The sequence below is a fragment of the Pan troglodytes genome, chromosome 1, assembly GCF_028858775.2.
Source record: "Pan troglodytes isolate AG18354 chromosome 1, NHGRI_mPanTro3-v2.0_pri, whole genome shotgun sequence".
Lineage (NCBI taxonomy): Eukaryota > Metazoa > Chordata > Mammalia > Primates > Hominidae > Pan > Pan troglodytes.
The window spans coordinates 3,882,444-3,902,920 of record NC_072398.2 but is presented as its reverse complement, the minus strand read 5'-3'; the positions used below and the strand labels follow the sequence as shown (position 1 = coordinate 3,902,920).

The 20,477-nt window shown below is 43.9% G+C and overlaps 1 protein-coding gene across 1 annotated transcript in view; it reads left to right on the top strand.

Moving 5' to 3' along the window:
* Positions 1 to 20,477, top strand: part of KIF26B (kinesin family member 26B) — a 565,489-nt gene that overhangs the window by 93,834 nt on the left and 451,178 nt on the right. The gene's annotated exons all lie outside the window — the stretch shown is intronic.

Sequence of the window (20,477 nt, the reverse complement as noted above, 5' to 3'; positions counted from 1 at the left end):
AACCCAAGAGGCGGAGATTGCAGTGAGCCGAGATCACACTACTACAGTCCAGCCTGGGTGACAGAGTAAGACTCTGTCTCAAAAAAAAAAAAAAAAAAAATTAGCCAGGCATGATGGCAGATGCTTGTAGTCCCAGCTACTCAGGAGGCTGAGGCAGGAGAATCGCTTGAACCTGGGAGGCGGAGCTTGCCGTGAGCCGAGATCGTGCCACTGCACTCCAGCCTGGGCGACAGAGCGAGACTCTGTCTCAAAAAAGAAAAAAAAAAAAAAAAAAAAGAAAGGTTTGCAGAGTAACTTTGTGTGGCTTTCTTGATCAGCTGTGGGTGGACTTAAGATTTACAGCTGAATAAAGGACTTAAAAATACAGCCCTGGAATTTTTGCCTCTTCAAATGTCCTTCTTGAAAAGAACCCCTTTCAGAAAGTTCCACTTTTTAGGTGGAGCCCCCTGAGCCAATGCTCTGCTCTTCGGAATCATTGATCTGTCTGGGGATGAGCAATGCTGTTGTCTTCATCATCCTCATCTTCAGCAGCATTAACAGCAAGGTGAATATTTAGCTGGTACACATACAGGTGGCCACACCACTCACCACCTGTTAAAATATTGAGACGCTGCCACACGTGTTGGTCAAGAGCTGCTGCTCTGAGTCCCAGTCTCCCCACCACCCAGGCCCTGCCTCTGGGATCTCTGGGACCTCCCCACAAATCAGCAATGAAAGCATTGACACCTGACCCCACAGTGGGTCTCCAGGGCTCTGCTCAGCACTCCAGCTGGTTTATATTCTGGTAGGAAGACAGACACCCACACACCCACTCCCATAGTCATTGAGGAATCCATTCTGATTGATGCCCATGCCACAAAGTTGTTAAATATCGTGAATTTCAAGTCATCCTAAGACAAAAATCTGGGCTCTTTTCTTTGGTTAGAAGACAAAGGAATTCCAGCGTATGCAGAGCTGTGTGCTGGGTTCTTTGGAGACATTATAATATATTTAGATGGGCCCTGAAGGCCTTGCTTGTAAGGGCAGAACACACACACGCGCACACACACACACACACACACAGACACACACACACAGACACACACACAGACACACACACACAGACACAGACATACACACACACACAGACACACACACAGACACACACAGACACACACACACACACAGACACACACACACACACACAAACTTAAAAAACAACATGTCACCACATTGACACTGATGTAGATTGTAAGTGCAGAGGAGCCAGAGGGTAAAGATCTAGATAGATTGTTCAGAGTGTAAATCACTTAGTTTTCTGTGTTCTTAACACTGCCTGCCACTGTGGCTGCTTAGGATTTCTTTTCTTTTTTAATATTTAAAATTTTGGCTGGGCATGGTGGCTCGTGCCTGTAATCCCAGCACTTTGGGAGGCCAAGGCGGGTGGATCACTTGAGGTCAGGAGTTTGAGACCAGCCTGACCAACATGGTGAAATCTCATCTCTACTAAAAAAAAAAAAAAATTAGCTGGGCGTGGTGGTGCTCACCTATAATCCCAGCTACTCGGGAGGCTGAGGCAGGAGAATTGCTTGAACCTGGGCAGGGAAGGTGGCAATCAGCCGAGATCCCGCCAATGTACTCCAGCCTGGGCGACAGAGCGAGACTGCATCTTAAAAAAAAAAAATTAAAATTTGAGATGCTTGGAGGAATAGAAAATTGGTGAATGTTTGAGGCAGGACGTGCTAACGAAGAGAAGAGGCTGACATTCTGCCCGAGAAGCAGGGCACGATGGTGTGGCAGCTCTGGGCTGTCGCTGGAGCGAGCTTGTTTATGGAAGTAAGAGGAAGCGGGCCCGAGGGATGCAGAGCAGACTTGCAGGAGAGGAAGCGGGCCCGAGGGATGCAGAGCAGACTTGCAGGGTCCTGAAGGCTGGAAACTAGATTTTGGGTGTATTAGGAAAATCATGAAGACATGTTGAAGAACTATCAGCCATTTCTTAAACTAGAAGGCAGGCCTTGCCCCAGAACAATTAAGTCATCTGTTTGGAGAAGAGGGAACAGAGAGGAGCCTCTTGGCCTCAACCACTATTTTATCGTGACATTCTGCAGAAATCCTGGCCATTTTTTCTTTTGCTCTCTGTACCTTTCTGAACTTCTCTGCAGGGAAGTGTTGCAGCAGGTGCCCTCAGCTCACCAGAGCCCGTGTTAGCCCTGGTTCCGGTCCTCAGTCTCACTGGGTGATAAGGGAAGGTGAGGGAAAACTACTTCTATTAGTCACAGCACCTGCAGTGCCAACACGGCCACGCACATCCAAATGGCTTCATTATGCTCAACAGCCTGGGTGAGTCTGAGCCTTACAGCTAAGATGCATTGCTTCTTTTTTCCCCTCGGTGTGATAAAAATGCTGGTAGTATACTTTTATGCCCCAAAATAACTGAGCACATTGAGAAAGACACGGTGACCTACTTGGGAACTTCAGCAGTATTAGCTGGAATGCTGTCTGGACAGTGGAAGGACTTTTTGCAGGGAGCTGCCGTCAGAGGACTGAGAGCCAGCGTTCAGCACGGCATCACTGAGGGCGCCTGGCATGCCTCCGCCTGCCCGTGAGAAGGCACGCTTACCTTCTAGATTTCTCACACTCCTCCAGAGTTGCATTCTGCTTCCGTAACTGTCCTAGAACAGCGTTTCCTGTATGAAGATACACAGGTTTGGCCAGAGACTGAACTCTGGTTACTTCCTGAACTTGGGAACAATCCTCACCGAATCCACTAACTATTAATCATGGTCACAGACACTCTCTTGCTTTTGCATGCTCTGCTGTGATGAAGATTGTTGACGCCAAGAACTAAATCGTAATGAGCTCACGTGCTCTTCACAGCAGGCTCCAATAACACTTTGTCGCTTTTATGGTTAAACCTCCTCGTAAAATCTCTCTTTAAGCGAATACATGATTATCCCCACAGTAGTTTAAACTGAACTTGATTTGTGAGTTTATTTCTTCTTTTCCATCTGAGACATTTGCCAATATCTCTGACATATATTCTCCTATGGAAATAGCCAGAAAATGATGGATCGAGGAAATCAAGTGTAAATCAGTCTGTACCTCCGAGTGGAAACCAGTCAGTGGGATGTGAATATACTTAATATGTTCTGTTGTCTTGTGTATTGAAGGAGCCTTCATGGAGATTTTATATCTCTGGAGAAACTCCTGCAGGTTGCCTTTTTAGAGAGAGGTTTGAAATAAGAACAAAGAAAGTGAGTTCGCTTTAGCTGAGTAAGGCAGGGGGCAAGTGAAGCAGTGTCAGAGGAGGTAATGTCGCAGCTGTCTATAACAGGTGGAGCAAGGTGATTTTTGTTTGTTTGTTTGTTTTTGGTTTATTTTTGAGATGGAGTCTTGCTCTTTTGCCCAGGCTGGAGAGCAGTGGCATGATCTCAGCTCACTGCAACCTCTACCTCCCAGGTTCAAGCGCCTCCTGAGTAGCTGGGATTACAGGTGTGTGCCACCATGCCTGGCTAATTTTTTGTATATTTTTTAGAAGAGACAGGGTTTCACTGTGTTAGCTGGGGTGGTCTCGATCTTCTGACCTTGTGATCCGCCCGCCTTGGCTTCCCAAAGTGCTGAGATTACAAGTGTGAGGCACCGCGCCCAGCCACAAGATGAGTTTTAATGGCCAAACAGAATTCCTGTTTCACAACAATTGACATTGTGTCAGCTCCCTTGTTTGTGCATATGTGTTAATCTATTTTTTTTTTTTTTTGAGTCTCACCTTGTCGCCTAGGCCGGAGTGCAATGGCATGATCTTGGCTCACTGCAACCTCCACTTCCCGGGTTAATTATCCTGCCTCAGCCTCCCTAGTAGCTGGGACTACAGGTACCCACCACCACGCCTGGCTAACTTTTGTATTTTTAGTAGAGATGAGGTTTCACCATGGTGGCCAGGCTGGTCTGGAACTCCTGAGCTCAAGTGATCTACCTTCCTAGGCCTCCCAAAGTGTTGGGATTACAGGCGTGAGCCACTGCGTCAAAATGCAATTTATTTTGGATACTGAATGCACAGAACTGATCTGGGAAGGATTGCTTTGTTTTGGAGTTTGTCCAGGACAGGTTAGAATAATATTAACATTTGATCTGAAGGCAACCTTACCTAGATTATCTATAAATTGTTATACCACGAGACAGAAGAAATCCTATTTTCCCACTTAATATCTGTGTTAAAAATTATCCTCCAAATATCTATCAAATTTTAAAAATTATGAAACATATTAAAAAATTTAAATCTATAGGAAATAATATAACATGATCCGTGTAGCTTTCATGCATATTTAGCATGTTGACATACTTTCTTCAGATGTGTTTTTTAATAGAAACATTATTGTCGAAGGCTTCTTATTTCCCTCTTCTTTCCATCCTGTTGCACTTTCTTTTTCCTTAGAGATAACCAAAATTAGCCTCATACATACTTTTATGGGTACCTTCATCTCTTTGTAGGTAGGCGTATTATATATAGTAAAGTACAATACCGTATATTTTGTATGCTTTAAAATTATTTAATATGGTAAGATGCTCCACATATCAGTTGAGAACTTGACAGTTTCAAGATTTATCTATCCATTTGGTTTATTTGAACTGTGGTATAACTTTCTGATGAATGACTGTACCTTGATTTACTTAGCTTTTCTTCTTTTGATGGACACTGTTACAAGCAGTGCTATAATAAACTTGTGCAAGTAATTCTTCATACCTGTCTTGGTCATGTAATGTGCTGGCTCACAGGACACATACATAGTCTTCAGCTTAACTAGATGTTGCCAGTTTGTCCTCCAAAATGGCTTCTCTGCAAATCTCACTACCATTCCATATTTTCAGATTCTAAAATCCTGCCATCCTCAGATGAGGATAAAACGATGTTTTCTTGTTTTGAGATGGAACATCTTTTCATAGTTTTATTGACCATGGGAGTTTTCTCTTTTAAGAATTGCCTATTCATTTTCTTTGCCCATTTTTTTTCTCATTGTATTGTCTTATTTGTGTCCATTATTGTAATTGAATTTTAGGATATTTGAATGTAAATCTTTTGTTATCGTATTGGGGGTTCCCAAGACCACTTCTAGGCTCAGTAACTCACTAGGTTGCTCAAGAGGCTCAGCCTATAGTCCTACTCACAGCAAAGACTTATTACAGTAAAAACATATAAAGCAAAATTAGCCAGGGGAAAAGGCACAGAGGGTGGAGTCCGGAGGAAACCATGTGCAAGCTTCCAAGAGTCTTCTCCAGTCACATAGGACACACTTCGTTTCCCCAGCATCACATTATGACAACAGGTGTGAAGTGTTGTCTACCACGAAAGCTCATTAGAGACTTAGGGACCAAGGTTTTTGTTGGGGGCTGGTTATATAGGCAGCCTCTGCCTTGCCTGTACCCAAATTCCAGATTCTCAGAAGGTAAGCAGGTGTTTAGCATAAACCACACTATTTGTACAAATATTTAGGCACAGTGAGTCACTCTTACCAGTTCTAGGAATGGTAGGAACCCTCCTGAAATCTTAAGTTCTCAGATGCCAGCCAAGAGTCAACCTTGCAGGCAGGTCTTCTAACTTTCTAATTTTAACTTTTCTCTGCACGGTTATGTTCATTTCAAATATCTTCTCCTAATCTGTGTTTATATTGTCTTTTGCTCATCCAGCAGTAATATCTGTTTTTTTCAATGCTTTATAATTTTAATATCATGCAGAAAAATCCTTGCCTACCCCATTCATAAAGGTGCTCCTTATATCTTTCTCTAATAATTTTAACACATTCCTTTTTGTATTTAAGACTGTAACCTAACTGGAGGTTATTTTTGTGACTGGTAAAAGATATGAATCTCATTTTTCATTTTTGGCATAAAAGTAGCCAGTTGTTTCTGCACTGTTTATTGAATGGTCTATCATATCCTCATGGATTTGTGGTGCTTCCTCTGGCATACCAAGTTCTCCTGTTTGTGTTATCTATCTCTGAACTAAATTCCACACCATTTAATTCAGTTTATAAATCTTAATATTTAATAGCATAAATTGTCCCCTGCCTTGTCTTATTTATTCTTGGCTCTTATGACTAGCTTGTCAAGTTCTGCCAAAAATATATATATATGGTTAATATATATTAAGATTAATGTATATGAATTTTTCTATCAGAATTGCTTGGAATTTTTAGGTTAATATAAGGATAATTTACATCTTTACAAATATCTGGTCTTGGCTTGGCCTGGTGGCTCATGCCTATAATCCCAGCACTTTGGGAGGCAGATCACTTGAGCCCAGGAGTTTGAGACCAGTCTGGACAATGTGGTAAAAACCCATCTCTGCTAAAAATACTACTAAAAATACAAAAAATTAGCTGGATGTGGTGGTGCGCATCTGTAGTCCCAGCTACTAGGGAGGCTGAGGTGGGAGAATCACCTGAGCCCAGGAGTTTGAGGCTGCAATGAGCCAAGGTTGCACCTCTGTACTCCAGCCTGGGCAACAGGAGTGAGACCTTGTCTCAAAAATAAAAAAAATAATAATAAAAAAGAAAATTGGTCTTTCCATATATGAACATATTATATAGTTCTTCATTCATTTATGTTTTCTTTATTGCCTTTTGGTAAATGTTTATATTCTCCATAAAGACATTAACATGTTTTGTTGGAATTCTTCTTAGGTACTTTAGGGTTATTATTTGCTACTGTGAATGGATTGTTCTTTTTAAAACTTACATTTTCTAATCGATTGATTGCTGTTGACCTGTATGGGTTTTTACTATTAATGAGATATATAACAAACTGAACTCTTTTATTAAGTCTAATACCTTGTGGATCCTCTTGAATATTCCATGTAGATTATCATGTCTGCAATTATGACTCTTTTGTCATAATTGCAGATAATATGTCTCTTTCTTTTCAATCCTAATTCCTCTTATTGACTTTTCTTGTCATACTCTTCTAGCTAGGGTCTCTAGAACCATGTTGAATAGAAGTGATGATGGTGGGAATCCTTGTCAGTTCTAAGTTTTGTAAGGGACTGCTTCTATCACTTAGCCATTAAGTATGATGTTCACTGTGTGATATGGGTACACACGCTTTATCAAGGTCAGGAAATTTTTGTCCCGGTTTGCTAATATTTTTTAAATTTCATAAATCAGAATTGAATTTTATGAAATGTTTTCTCTACATCCATTGAGGTGATAATTTTTTTCTTAATTTTTTTTTTTTTTTTTTTTTGAGACGGAGTCTTGCTGTGTCGCTCAGGCTGGAGTGCAGTGACATGATCTCGGCTCACTTCAACTTCCACCTCCCAGGTTCAAGCAGTTCTCCTGTCTCAGCCTCCCAAGTAGCTGGGACTACAGGCACCCACCACCACGCCCAGCTAATTTTGTATTTTTAGTAGAGATAGGGTTTCATCATATTGGTCGGGCTGGTCTCAAACTCCTGACCTCAGGTGATCTGCCCGCCTTGGCCTCCCAAAGTGCTGGGATTACAGGTGTGAGCTACTGGGCCCTGCCTCTTAATATATTAATGTAGGAGTTACATTAAGAGATTTTTTTAGTGTTAAATGATTCTTATATTATTTGCATCAAAGATGCTTTGGTCATTATTATTATTTTAAAATATATTGCTGGATTTGACTTGCTAACATTTCATTTGGAAGTTTCACATCTGTTTGCTAGTGAATGTGGCTTATAATTTTCTTTTCTTGTACTCTCTTCATTTAGTTTGGTTTCAGAGTGATACTAGCTTTAGGAAATAAGTTGGGGTATGTTTCCTCTTTTTCTACTCTCTGAAGAGTTTACATAAGATTGGATTAATACAGTTTGGTAGGATTTGTCTCTAAAGGCATTTGGACATGGGGATTATTCATGTGTCAATTTTGAACTACTAAATTTTTAAAAATGGTTATAGGACTTTTCAGTTTTTATATTTATTCTTAAATTATATACAGATTTAAAAAATTTTTTTTTAATTTTCCTGTCTATAGACTTTGAAGTCCTGCTTTTTTTTTTTTTTTTGAGACAGAGTCCCACTCTGCTACGCAGGTTGGAGTGCAGTGGCGTGATCTTGGCTCACAGCAAGCTCCGCCTCCCGGGTTCACGCCATTCTCCTGCCTCCGCCTCCCGAGTAGCTGGGACTACAGGCGCCCGCCACCACGCCGGGCTGATTTTTTTGTATTTTTAGTAGAGACGGGGTTTCACTGTGTTAGCCAGGATGGTCTCGATCTCCTGACCTCGTGATCCACCTGCCTCGGCCTCCCAAAGTGCTGGGATTACAGGCGTGAGCCACTGCACCCAGCTGAAGTGCTGGTTTTTTTCTTTAACATTATGGGCATTTTCTAGATCATTCAATATTTACTGAGAAGATGACCTGTAACGCATTGACTTTAGTAGTAGTTTTTCTTTCTGATTAACTTTATTTCTAGAATTTCATCAGGTTGCATATGTCCTGTGGATAGGGTGGCATAAGTAGCCGTGCTGGGCACATGGTAGACATATAGTAATTTCTGCTGGATGTTGTACCCAGAACTACTCAGGCGTTGTAACTTTCCAGAGCAAAAAATTGGAATTTCCTCATGTTTTACAGGGTGAGGGTAAAGGCGATTCTATGAAAATTAACAAAGGGGGTTGGGGGAGGAGGGCTTTCCTTTATTGCTAAAGGAAAAATAACACATTCTTTTCGAATGATGACTTATTTTTGAAAGGCATCCTGGCTGAAATGATGAGCTCAGGTTTTTGGGTCTGAGCAGTTCCTATTGAAAGATACTTGTGGAGATTTCCAAAAGTGCATATAAGAATGGCAGGTTCTTAGTTCTGGGGGAAGAGTGACTGGGGAGGAAATATGTCTTCCCCTTTTATTGATCTCAATTACGTGCTATGACATCACATGTAATTTTTTGTGGAGCTGTTCTGATGCCCCACATGAGGCCCGTGTCCTTTGCTGCCAGTGCATTCCAAGAGGGCTGTACCCTGGGGGCTATGCAGGCAGCTGCCCTTGTGTGGGCTTTTGCCATGCCTGTTTCAGGTTTGGAACTGTATACCTTTCAGGAGCATGGCTTATGACATAGCAATTCCATTTTCTTAACAAAAACAAACCCTATTTTTACTTTAAAATAAACATTCCCTCTGCTGTGGTTTGAATGTGTCCCTGAAAGTTCACATGTTGGAAACTTCATCCTCCATAACAGTCTTAAGAGGTGAGACCTTTAAGAGGTGATTAGGTGGTGAGGACTCGCCCTCATGAATGGATTAATGTCATTATCTTGGGAATTATCTTGGGTTTCTGATAGAAAGATGAGGTTAGCCTCCTTCTCTTGCTCTCTCTTGTTCATGTGACGCCCTCCACCATGTTATGACCCAGCAAGAAGACCCTCACCAGATGTTGGCTTCTTGATCCTGGACTTCCTAGTCTCCAGAACTGCAAAGAAATAAGTTTTTGCTCTTTATAAATTACCCAGTCCAAGGTATTGTGTTATAGCAGCACAACATGGGCCAACACACCCTCTATCCATCTCTCCACTGGCCAAAATCAATTAAGTGTCCAGCTTCATTGCAGCCAGTGTCCTTTGGAGGAGAAGTCTCTGAACATTCCTGTTGAGATTCCTGATTGGAGCTGTGTGAAACCCATTTAGATTGAAATCAGAAACATGGTCAGGTTGTGAGTTTTCCTTTTGGAAAGCCCTCCCTTATTTTCACATGCTCATTCTCAAAAGCACTTTGTACATCATGTCATTTGTATGTTTTTTGCTTGGTACAATTACACAACCCTTTACAACCCACTGCCCACACATGAGCTGACCCAGTGGCTTCGTGATGTAAAGGCAGATCCAGAAGGCAGTGCTGTCAGGCTCTCTTACAAAAATCAGTTTGTCTTCTTTTGAGATACTCCTGTTCTGAGAGTTAAAACAAACTCTTGAAGGCAGCAGCATTTTATAGATGCAAAATCTCACATAAAAACCATTTAAGAAAATCTGGGGACATGGAAATTCTTTTTTTCCCTTTAACAAGATGGTACCACTAATGTATTCTTATTTTTTTGCCCACAGAGTAGCAATTTCTAAATTGTTAGACATGGTTCTTCTTTGGTTTCACATAACCCATTCCTTCATGGTACTTAAAGTTAGTAAATGGTTGAAATACTTCCTTGAGAAGTAGAAATGAGGAAGCATGAAGAGATTAAATGAGTCACTTAAAGCCACTGTAAGGAAGTTTTCCTTCCCTTTTATTGGTTTCTGCCTTTGGTGTTCTGCTGCTTACCCTCCCTCCTTCCTACCTGCCTTGTGCTGGAAAGGGCCGGGATTTGGGTATGCCCTTCTCAGTTGTGTGACTTCAAACAAGCTATTTGACGTCTCAAGGTCTTACATTTCTCATCTGTAAAATCTAAGATCCTTCTCTTCAAATGGCTCCCAGGTCACCCCTGCTGCAGACCAGGAATATGGCTAACATTTTGGGATTTGACATCAAATCCTGAGTTGACTTTACGTAACCTGGGTCCATGACATGTACTAGTTGCAAACAAGAAGCTGATGTGCACATTGTCTCAGGACACCTGGAAGCAAAATGTTGAATGTTAGATTTAGAAGGGACCTTCATCTTCCCTGAGTCCAACAGCCCCATCGTCCGGATGAGGAAGCTGAGGCCAAGGTTAGCCCTTGAGGGCTGCAGTGCTGAGGTTCTGTGTCCTTGCCCCTGGCCAGTGCTGTTCAGCCTTCCCCACTTTTAGGAGAGTTGGTTGACTTTTGGTAAAACCCAGGTGGGTATAAACCAACAATAACATTCTGAGCTCCCCAGCCAACTGAATGGACCTCTCCTCTCAGCGAAGGGCATTCTAAAGTCAACCTGAAATGCTAATCCAGGCGGTGATGGGAATGGGCTGTGGGACATGCCTCCGTTACAGCCTTCTCCCCTTGGAATTCAGGCACAGCTGACCAGCATTCACATTAAAATAGAGACTTCAGACTGACAAAGCAGACTCTTTGTAGCAATGAGATACCAACTTGACAGACAGCAGGCCCCAAAAGAAATAAAAGTATTTTGCCTCAAAATATATTTCTTTGATATATTTTGAAATGGCCCTGCAAAGCTGTCTCTTGTGGGGAAAATCTACATTCTGTAGAGCATCTCCTTCCCTTCCCAGGTCTTTTTCCTGATCCAGTAGAGAATTAACTGAGAATCTGGCACTTTTTGAAGTCTGATAAGAAACATTTACTATCTATTCTCTCCAAAGCCTGCTACCTGGAGGCTTCATCTGCATAATAAGAACCTTGGTTTCCATAACCCCTTATCTTAACCCAGACACTCCCTTCTATTGATTCCAGGTCTTTAGATAAACTCAACCAATTGCCAATCAGAAAGTGTTTGAATCCACCTGTGACCAGGAACCCCCTCAGCAATCCTCTGAGTTGTCCTGCCTTTCAGGACCAAAGCAATGTACATCTTACATGTATTGATTGACCTCTTATGTTTCCCTACAATGTATACAACCAAGCTATAGCCCGACCACCTTGGGCACGCGTTCTCAGGATCTCCTGGGGTGGTGTCACAGGCCATGGTCACTCATATTTGGCTCAGAATAAGTCTCTTCAAACATTTTACAGAGTTTGACTCCTTTTGTTTACATGGGATTGACAGATGATATCCCCTGCCTCGAGGGAATACATGTGTGGGCATCTGAAATGTCATCTCAGCTCACCTCTCAATGAGTGGGAAGAGACTGGGACACTTTTCTCCATGGTCCCTGAATTTTTGTCCTTAAACGAGTTACTCTTCAGGACCCGTCGTGTGAAAAGTTTTGCTGCACATCAGCCTGGAGGAAGGCTGGACAGGAGAAATAGCTTCCCACCAAAGCCCTCCGGTGTCTAGAAGCATCACAGTGCCCTTGCTTAGGCGGCAGAGGACAGGGGTAGATATTTGTGATCAAGAAAGTTGGTCAGGCCGGGTGCAGTGGCTCATACCTGTAATCCCAGCACTTTGGGAGGCCAACGTGGACGAATCACTTGAGGCCAGGAGATCAAGACCAGCTTGGCCAACATGGTGAAACCCCATCTTTACTAAAAATACAAAAATTAGCTGGGCATGGTGGCACATGCCTGTAATCCCAGCTACTCGGGAGGCTGAGGCTGGAGAATCGCTTGAACCGGGGAGGCGGAGGTTGCAGTGAGCTGAGATCGTGCCACTGCACTCCAGCCTGGTGACAGAGTGAGACTCTGTCTTTAAAAAAAAAATGTTGCTCAGAAGCTTCTCGATCTTGACACATTCTCCGCTGGTGAGTTGAGAGCAGCCCGGGCCTGGGGTCCTAGGGAGCTTGACGTGGCTACTGTTCTAGACAGTGCTGAGTTTGTCATCACCTTGCTTTCATTATGATTTCCTCCTCCTCGTCCCCACCTACGGTGTTTATGGAGTTCGCTGTACATGAAGCCCCAGCGTCCAGAGGTGTAAGACAGAGCCCCTTCTAGGAGCTGCTGTCCATCCCACTGAAAGGCAGGTCTGACACAGAAGAGACAAACAACCATACTGGGCCTCTGGGGCCCCGTGAGATGTGAACTTCAGGTACCAGAGTGCATGCGGGAGGAGGCCTGGGTGCCCTGGGGACCCAAAGCAGGAGCTCATTTCTGACCTGCCTCTCTCACCAAGCTTCCTTTGCTGAATGCCGTGGGCAAACAGTGGTGTTGGTATTGGAGCAGGATCAAAGCTCATTCCTGGCTAACCTGCAAAAATGAGCAGGTAAACAAATGGGATCCATAAAATAGAGACTAAAATGAAAGTTTGTCTTACTGTGATTAGCAACTGGCCTCTTTCCAAATTCCACCTGCTCTGCGTGGAGCTGTGGCGTCTCATTCCAAGAGCCTTCTCACAGCATCTGAACTGGGCCTGGGGTAACAGTACACTGGGGTTTGCCAAGGATAACAATAGCAAGGCAGCTACAGGAGCACAGCATGGTGGGGGGGGGTCATGAAATCAGAACAAGCAGGACCCACGGGCGGGGGTGAGAGCAAGTGGCTGGGAGGCAGAGGCAGAAGTGATGGCTGCTGACTCACCGTGTGTCTGCCAGGTTGCTTAACCCATCTCCACTCTGGTTTTCCCATGCGTGAGCCCTCTGCAGTGTGCGGCATGCTGATCGGCCTCTGGCATGAAGAGTAAAAGCAAGGCCGCATAAAAATCACAGGTGCCCCTCACTTCGTGCAACATGTGTGCCAGTCCAGTTTCTGCAACAGCCCCCCAGGCGCTGAGCCTGCTCCATGGGTTGGGAGATGTTAGACCTCAAGCTGTGCCCCTAGCTGGGTGGGTATGGGAAGTTACATGGCAGTCCTGGCTGCATTCTGCTTATCACTGAAAGAAGTGGCTTTGGAATGGGTGATTTCTTAAGGTGTTTCCCCACTCAGTTCTTCTGTTCATTTTTGTACATTATTATCTCTTCATTGTTGTACATTTGTTGGAGCTTAGCCCCAGCAGTGCCTGCCTAGGTGGTGTGGACTGAGGAATAGAGATGGAGTAATCATGGCATCCAATGTCTTATCTCAGTGGCCCCTCCCCCCCCACATCCCTTCCCATTGGACGGTGAGGACTGAGGCTCCATCACTGAAATGCACACATGTTACCAGGCAGGGTTGTGAGGGCCAGTTCAATGAACATAAATACCCTTGTCAGATCAGTTGTCATGATTCTAGAGAATAAGGCCCAAGGAAGTGAGCATGCTGATACTAAAGAACAGGGGAGAGAATACTGGGTTTGGTTGTGCCTGGTCACTAAAAGCAAACTTCACCTGCTGAGAACCTGCTAATCAACGTCCTATGACGTTCAGAAGCCTCTTGAATGTTGATAATAAATGGACAGGGTGAGCTTGGCCAGGGAGGCTGGCTCATGCCTGCAATCCCAGCACTTTGGGAGGACAAGGTGGGCAGATCGCTTGAGCTCAGGAGTTCAAGACCAGGCTGGGCCACATGGCAAAATGCTGTCTCTGGAAAAAATACAAAAAAAATTAGCCAGATATGGTGGCATGCACCTGTAGTTCCAGCTCCTTGGGAGGGTGAGGCAGCAGGATTGCTTAGGCCCAGGAGGTCAAGGCTGCAGTGAGCCAAGATTGCACTGCTGCACCCCAGCATGGGTGACAGAGTGAGGTCCTGTCTCAAAAAAAAAAAAAAAAGGTGAGCTTTTCTCTACTGAGTTTCTTGAAGTGTGGCACAACTGAGGCATAGCATAGTGGGACAGGATGCTGTTTATTTATCTGAGAGGTGAAAGGATGTACCTCCTGCTGCTTTTTTGGTGGGATGGGGGCGGAGGAGAGCCTGATGAGCCAGGCGAAGAGAGGAGGTAACAGAACACTGGTGGAGTTGATGGTGAGAAGCTGGACTCTCTCAGTGGGCTGTTTGCCTGCCCCTCCCTTCATTTCCCATAGGCTTCAGTAGAAGCTTGGCCTGCAGAATCAGGAAACAGTGCTGGTTAATCTGTAAGTATGCAACATTCTTGGGCCTTTCTGTCACTGAAGAGCATAATGTAATTCAGGCCAGTGCAGTACTGAGATATGGAGTGTGGCCAGCACCCACGGCAGGTGCTTGGAGGTTTATCCTAGCCTTTCTGCTAACTATCTGGCCCAAGTGCAGGTCACTTACCTTTTCTGGGATTCAGGTACCTGTAAGAAGAGAAGTGAGTGTGTTGGACTCCCTCTAGGGAACTGGAAGGAATAAGCAATAAGAATACTTTGACATTTTATAAATAGGACATGTTTAATACATGCATTTCAACGAGGCCTAAGGATTAACAACTTTGGAGGCATGTGTACCAGTTTGCGGTCAGTGCTCACACCACCTGGTGGAATTTCCTTCCTTTGACTGGCAGGAAGAGGGAAGTACTTCTCACACATCTGTTACCTTCTGCCAAGTGTAAATGTCATGCTGGCATCTGTGTCTTCATTGTATTGGCATTCCCTTGTACTGGGCCTGGATGGGGTGGGTGCTCAACCCACACAGACAGAACCAAGCTCCCGACTGCAGACACACATCATTAAGTTTCTGGACTTCAGCCACAGTATCTTTGTTATTAGATTATTAACTCAATAGCCTTCTTGTCTTTTAGCCTAGGACTCTGGACATAGCTCTCTGTAGATGCTTATTGATGACTGATTGGCTAACAGATGCAATCACAGAGCCACAGATGTCAACTCTTGCCTGTCCTTCCTTCCTTTCCTTCCCTTCCTTCCCTCCTTCCTTCCTCTCTTTCTTTCTTTTCTTTCTCTCTCTCCTTCCTTCCTTCCCTCCCTCTCTCCCTGCTTCCTTCCTTCCTTCCTCCATTCCTTCCTTCCTTCCTCTTTCTCTCTTTCTTTCTTTCTTTTCTTTTTTTGATGGAATTTCACTCTTGTTGCCCAGGCTGGAGTACGATGGCGCAATCTCGGCTCACTGCAACCTCCGTCTCTCAGGTTCAAGCAGTTCTCCTGCCTCAGCCTCCCGAGTAGCTGGGATTACAGGCCCGGCTAATTTTGTATTTTTAGTAGAGACAGGGTTTCTCCATGTTGGTCAGGCTGGTCTCAAACTCCCGACCTCAGGTGATCCGCCCACCTTGGCCTCCCAAAGTGCTGGGATTAGAGGCATGAGCCACCACTCCCAGCTCGTTCGCGCTCGCTTGCTTGCTTGCTTTTTCTTTCTTTCTCTTTCTTTCTCTTTCTTTCTCTCTCTCTCTCCCTCCCTCCCTCCCTCTCTCTCCCTCCCTCCCTCCCTCTCTCTCCCTCTCTCCCCCTCTCTCCCTCCCTCTTTCCCTCCCTCCGTCCGTCCCTCTCTTTCTCTCTTTTCTTTCTTTCTCTCAAGACAGGGTCTAGCTGTGTTGCCCAGGCTGGAATGCAATGGCGTGATCATAGCTTACTGCAGCCTCTGCCTCCTGGGCTCAAGTGATCCTCCCACCTCAGCCTCCCTATAGCTAGGACTACAGGCGTGCACCACCATGCCTGGCTAGTTTTGTATTTTTTGTAGAGACAGGGTTTTGCCATGTGCCCAGGCTGGCCTCAGACTCCTGAGCTCAAGCAATCTACCCACCTTGGCCTCTCAAAGTACTGGGGTTATAGACATGTGCCACCATGCCCGGCTCAACCCTTGTATTTCTTGATGGTTTTCACATGCAGAAGTCCAAAATCTGGGAGATACCGATGGCCCCTGGATCCAACACTAGAGTTATTTCTCTCCACAGCAGTTTGCCTCATGCTCCTTTGGTCACTGATAAGTGTTGTTAACATTTTTCAAATATCCTGTCTGCACTGGGGTGTGACACACACCAGGTGGAGCACATTATTACCTCTGATTCCCATGCTGACACACAGATCGGGCATGTCTTTGTGTTTGTCTTTGGAGAGCCTTATTTTTCTCATGTGATATATACACCGAAATACACAGGAATCATTATTGTACAGAACATAGGAGACAGCCACTATCAAAGCAACTGTCCGGCTGATGGAAGAAAAGTTCAGGGGCTGCTCATTTTGATTACCTGTGATTTTGCTTTGCATACAATTTTATTTCCTTGGTGAGAGCTGCTTCTTCCTTGCTGACTTTTAAGAGACATTGGAAGACATGGGGCGGGTCTTCTGAACATCTACCTGTGCGTCACTTTTTAATTTCTTTTCCAGGTAGAGTCTGCAGTGAGGGAATGAGTTCTTTTTTTGTTTATTTGTTTGTTTTTTATTTTTTTTTGAGATGGAGTTTCGCTATTGTTGCTCCGGCTGGAGTGCAATGGCGCAATCTTGGCTCACTGCAACCCACACCTTCTGGGGTTCAAGCGATTCTCCTGCCTCAGGCTCCCGAATAGCTGGGATTACAGGCATGCACCTCCACGCCTGGCTAACTTTTGTATTTTCAGGAGGGACGTGGTTTCTCCATGTTGGCCAGGCTGGTCTCAAACTCCTGACTTCAAGTGATCCTCCCACCTTGGCCTCCCAAAGTGCTGGGATTACAGGCGTGAGCCACTGCGTCTGGCCAGGAATGAGTTCTTAATGAGAGACTCTTGAGTCTTTCTCTGGAAGTAGAACGGAATTTTTAGAAGGATGAAAGACAGATGTTCATTTCACAGCGCAGGCTGCTCTATTCACATGCAAACTCAACACCAGTGACATTCCAACCAGTGTTTAGGGTTTAGTTGGGGAGAGAACTTCATCCCCATTAGTTCATATGTGTGTATGTTAAAGCACTTAGAACCATACCTGGCACATAAGAAAAATTCTGTAAGTATTCATTGTTCTTGTTATTACTATCATCCTTGTAATTCAGTGATTCATGGCGGGGTGCAGTCAAGGAGTGTCATGACAAGCGAACTTCAGAAGACTGCATCAGACTTACAGGTCACTGCTTTTGTAGTCCCAGTACGGTAGGAGAAACATCCACTGGAAGGTGGGTCGCTCGTTAGCCCTGAAGAGTGGATTGCTGATGCCTTCTGCTTCACCCTCTGCTTGTGCTCCTTCTTCCAAGCTGTTAATTTCTCTGAAATCTTGTGTTTCTTTACGCAGGGGTTCACATCCTGGTTGCTTGTTCCACTCGGAAGGGAAGGCAGAGGGCTTGCATCTGAAGCTATGCCTCCTTCATCGGTGCTGTATCGAGCTCTAGGTTTGGGTTCTTGGCACTTCGGTGCTTCCCTTCTCACTCAATAGTCATAATGTTAGCACGGTTGATGCATTGACACGCTCTAGTGAGCAGTTTGCAGGCATCTATCATGAGCTTTTCAAAGAGATATGCAGATACATCTCACAAACACTGATGGAATACTTAGTATGTGCTAGGAGGGCACTAGGGAGAGAAAGATGAAAGGCAGTGCCTGCTGTTGATTTCATTTGCATCTTGCCCTCAGGACTCAGGTTAATTGGTCTAGGAGCTTATAGACTATTAGGCTTCCTAGACCCCTTGGGAGACATGGGACTTGCCAGACCCATTTCCCCAAAAAAGGTAAGCACTGTGGAGGATTCTCCTCCTAGAGTCTAGCATCCATCATTTCACCAGTGTGGCTGATTCCAAAAAATGCATTTTGACAAGAATAGAAACACAGTTAGTTAACAGACGTCAAAATGTGAAATAACTTTGGCTGATTGGAGGAGTTAACTGGTTCTTTTGTCATCTTGTGGTCCGTTCTGTGTGTGTCTGCTTAGCTTTCTCACGCTTAGCCTTTTCCCTCAGGATCTTCAGCAGTTTTTTCCAGTATGTAGATGATTCAACTCACAGATGGCAGCTTCTAAGTTATTATGCCACTGATTAAAGAATTGTTAAGGCAGACTTATTTCTCTAAATACAAACACATGCAAAACTGAGATTTTGACCAAAACTTTGCTAGACACAATAGTGTATTGTTTCTCTCTTCAAAGTGTGTTCCATGATAGACTTGTGTTTTATAAAACAGCAGTGCTTGGCATGTATATTACGAGGTCTATCACCAAAGAATTCTAAGCTCTTTTTAAAAAGACATTTTTAAGTTAAATGACATTTTAAAAAGATACTTGGTCTCTTCTATTTTTTTCCTTCCTTATATCTTCAGCAACATCCTAAATGTAACAATGTACATAAAACACTGCTGCATAGAGTGAATGTTCACTAATGCTGATGACTGTCTTTATTGGTATCTCTAACAGTTGGATTTGTGGTTAAACATATATGCTTCTTGCCCCAAATGACTACATCTTTGTTTTCTGTTCGGGCAAACAGAGAACTGGAGTTCACTGTGATCTCTTCACTGTTAACACTATTTAAGTGTTATTCAAAGAAAATGGAAACTTTTGGTCTCGGTGTCATGCCAACTTTTTCTAGATTATTGTTCTAAAAAAAAAAAAAAAAACAGAGCCCCAGGCTGGGTGCCGTGGCTCACGCCTGTAATCCCAGCACTTTGGGAGGCCGAGGCAGGCAGATCACAAGGTCAGGAGATCGAGACCATCCTGGCTAACATGGTGAAACCCCGTCTCTACTAAAAATACAAAAAAAAATTAGCCAGGCGTGGTGGCGGGCGCCTGTAGTCCCAGGTACTCGGGAGGCTGAGGCAGGAGAATGGCGTGAACCCGGGAGGCGGAGCTTGCAGTGAGTGGCGATCACGCCACTGCACTCCAGCCTGGGTGACACAGTGAGACTCCGTCTCAAAAAAAAAGAAAGTTGAGAAATACGGAGAGACTTATTATGAAGCAATAAATAGTTATGACACGATGTTATTAACACTGGGAGAAACAAATAGACCGATGGAACAAAATAGATAGCTAGAAATAGACCTCTACGTGAGGAAACTTGGTTATGCAGATAGACATTGTGGACAAGTGGGAGAAGGAAGGATTATTCAATAAATAGCGCTGAGACAACTTAAACATCGTATTTTCAAGAGATTGCAATGAAGGTCCTCACATATCCTATATACAAAAAATTAGTTAGAAGTAGACCAAATACATCAATGTGAAAAGCAAATTCTAAACAGTTTAGGGAAGAATATAGGAAGATATTTTCATGAGTGGTGTAGAGAATGACTTTTTTTTTTTTAAAGACAGGGTCTCACTCTGTCACCCAGGCTGGAGTGTAGTGGCGTGATCAGCGCTCACTGCAGCCGTGACCTCCCAGGCTCAAATGGTCCTCCCAAGTGATCCTCCCACCTCAGCTAGGACTGAGACTAGCTGTGGCTGCAGTCACACACCACCACACCTGGCTGATTTCTTTTGTGTTTTATACAGAGATGGGGTTTTGCCATGTTGCTCAAGCTGGTTTCGAACTCCTGAGCTCAAGCCATCTGCCTGCCTTAGTCTCCCGAAGTGCTAGCATTACAGGCATGAGCCACCCTGCCCAACCCAAGAATGACTTTTTAAAGCATAAGCAAAAAGCATAAACCATGAATTAATGATTGCTAAATTTGACTGTATTAAACAAAGAATATCAGTTTATCAAAAGACACCATAAAGTAAAAGAGATCCACAAACTTAGAGAAGTTATTTGCAATATATATAACTGAAAAAGGATTTGTATTTAGAGTATATAAAGAACTATTAAATAAGAAAAAGATACTCAAAAGAAAATGGGCAAAGGACTTGAACAGGGATTTTAGAGAAAATAGGAATAGTTAATAAACCTATGAAAAGGTACCTAATCATCAGAATTTAGGAACCCCAAATTAAAGCCATAATGATACACCATTTGACACCAACCAGACTGGTGAAAATATGAGTCTGATAATATTAAGTGCTGACAAGGGATATTGGTCAGTGGAAATTCTCATACACAGCTGGCAGGACTGTAAGTTGGCACAACTTTTGAAAGCAATTTATTCTTACCCCTATTACCACACAGTTCTGCCATTCCACTCCCAGGAACAGACCCTGGTGGAAAGAGAATAAGCTTTGGAGTCAGTCCAGTATTTGAATCCATCTTTTACCATTTTCTTTTCTTTCTTTCTTTCTTTTTTTTTTTTTTTTTGAGATGGAGTCTCGTTCTGTCACCCACGCTGGAGTGCAGTGGTGCAATCTTGGCTCACTGCAACCTCCGCTTCTCGGGTTCAAGCAATTCCCTG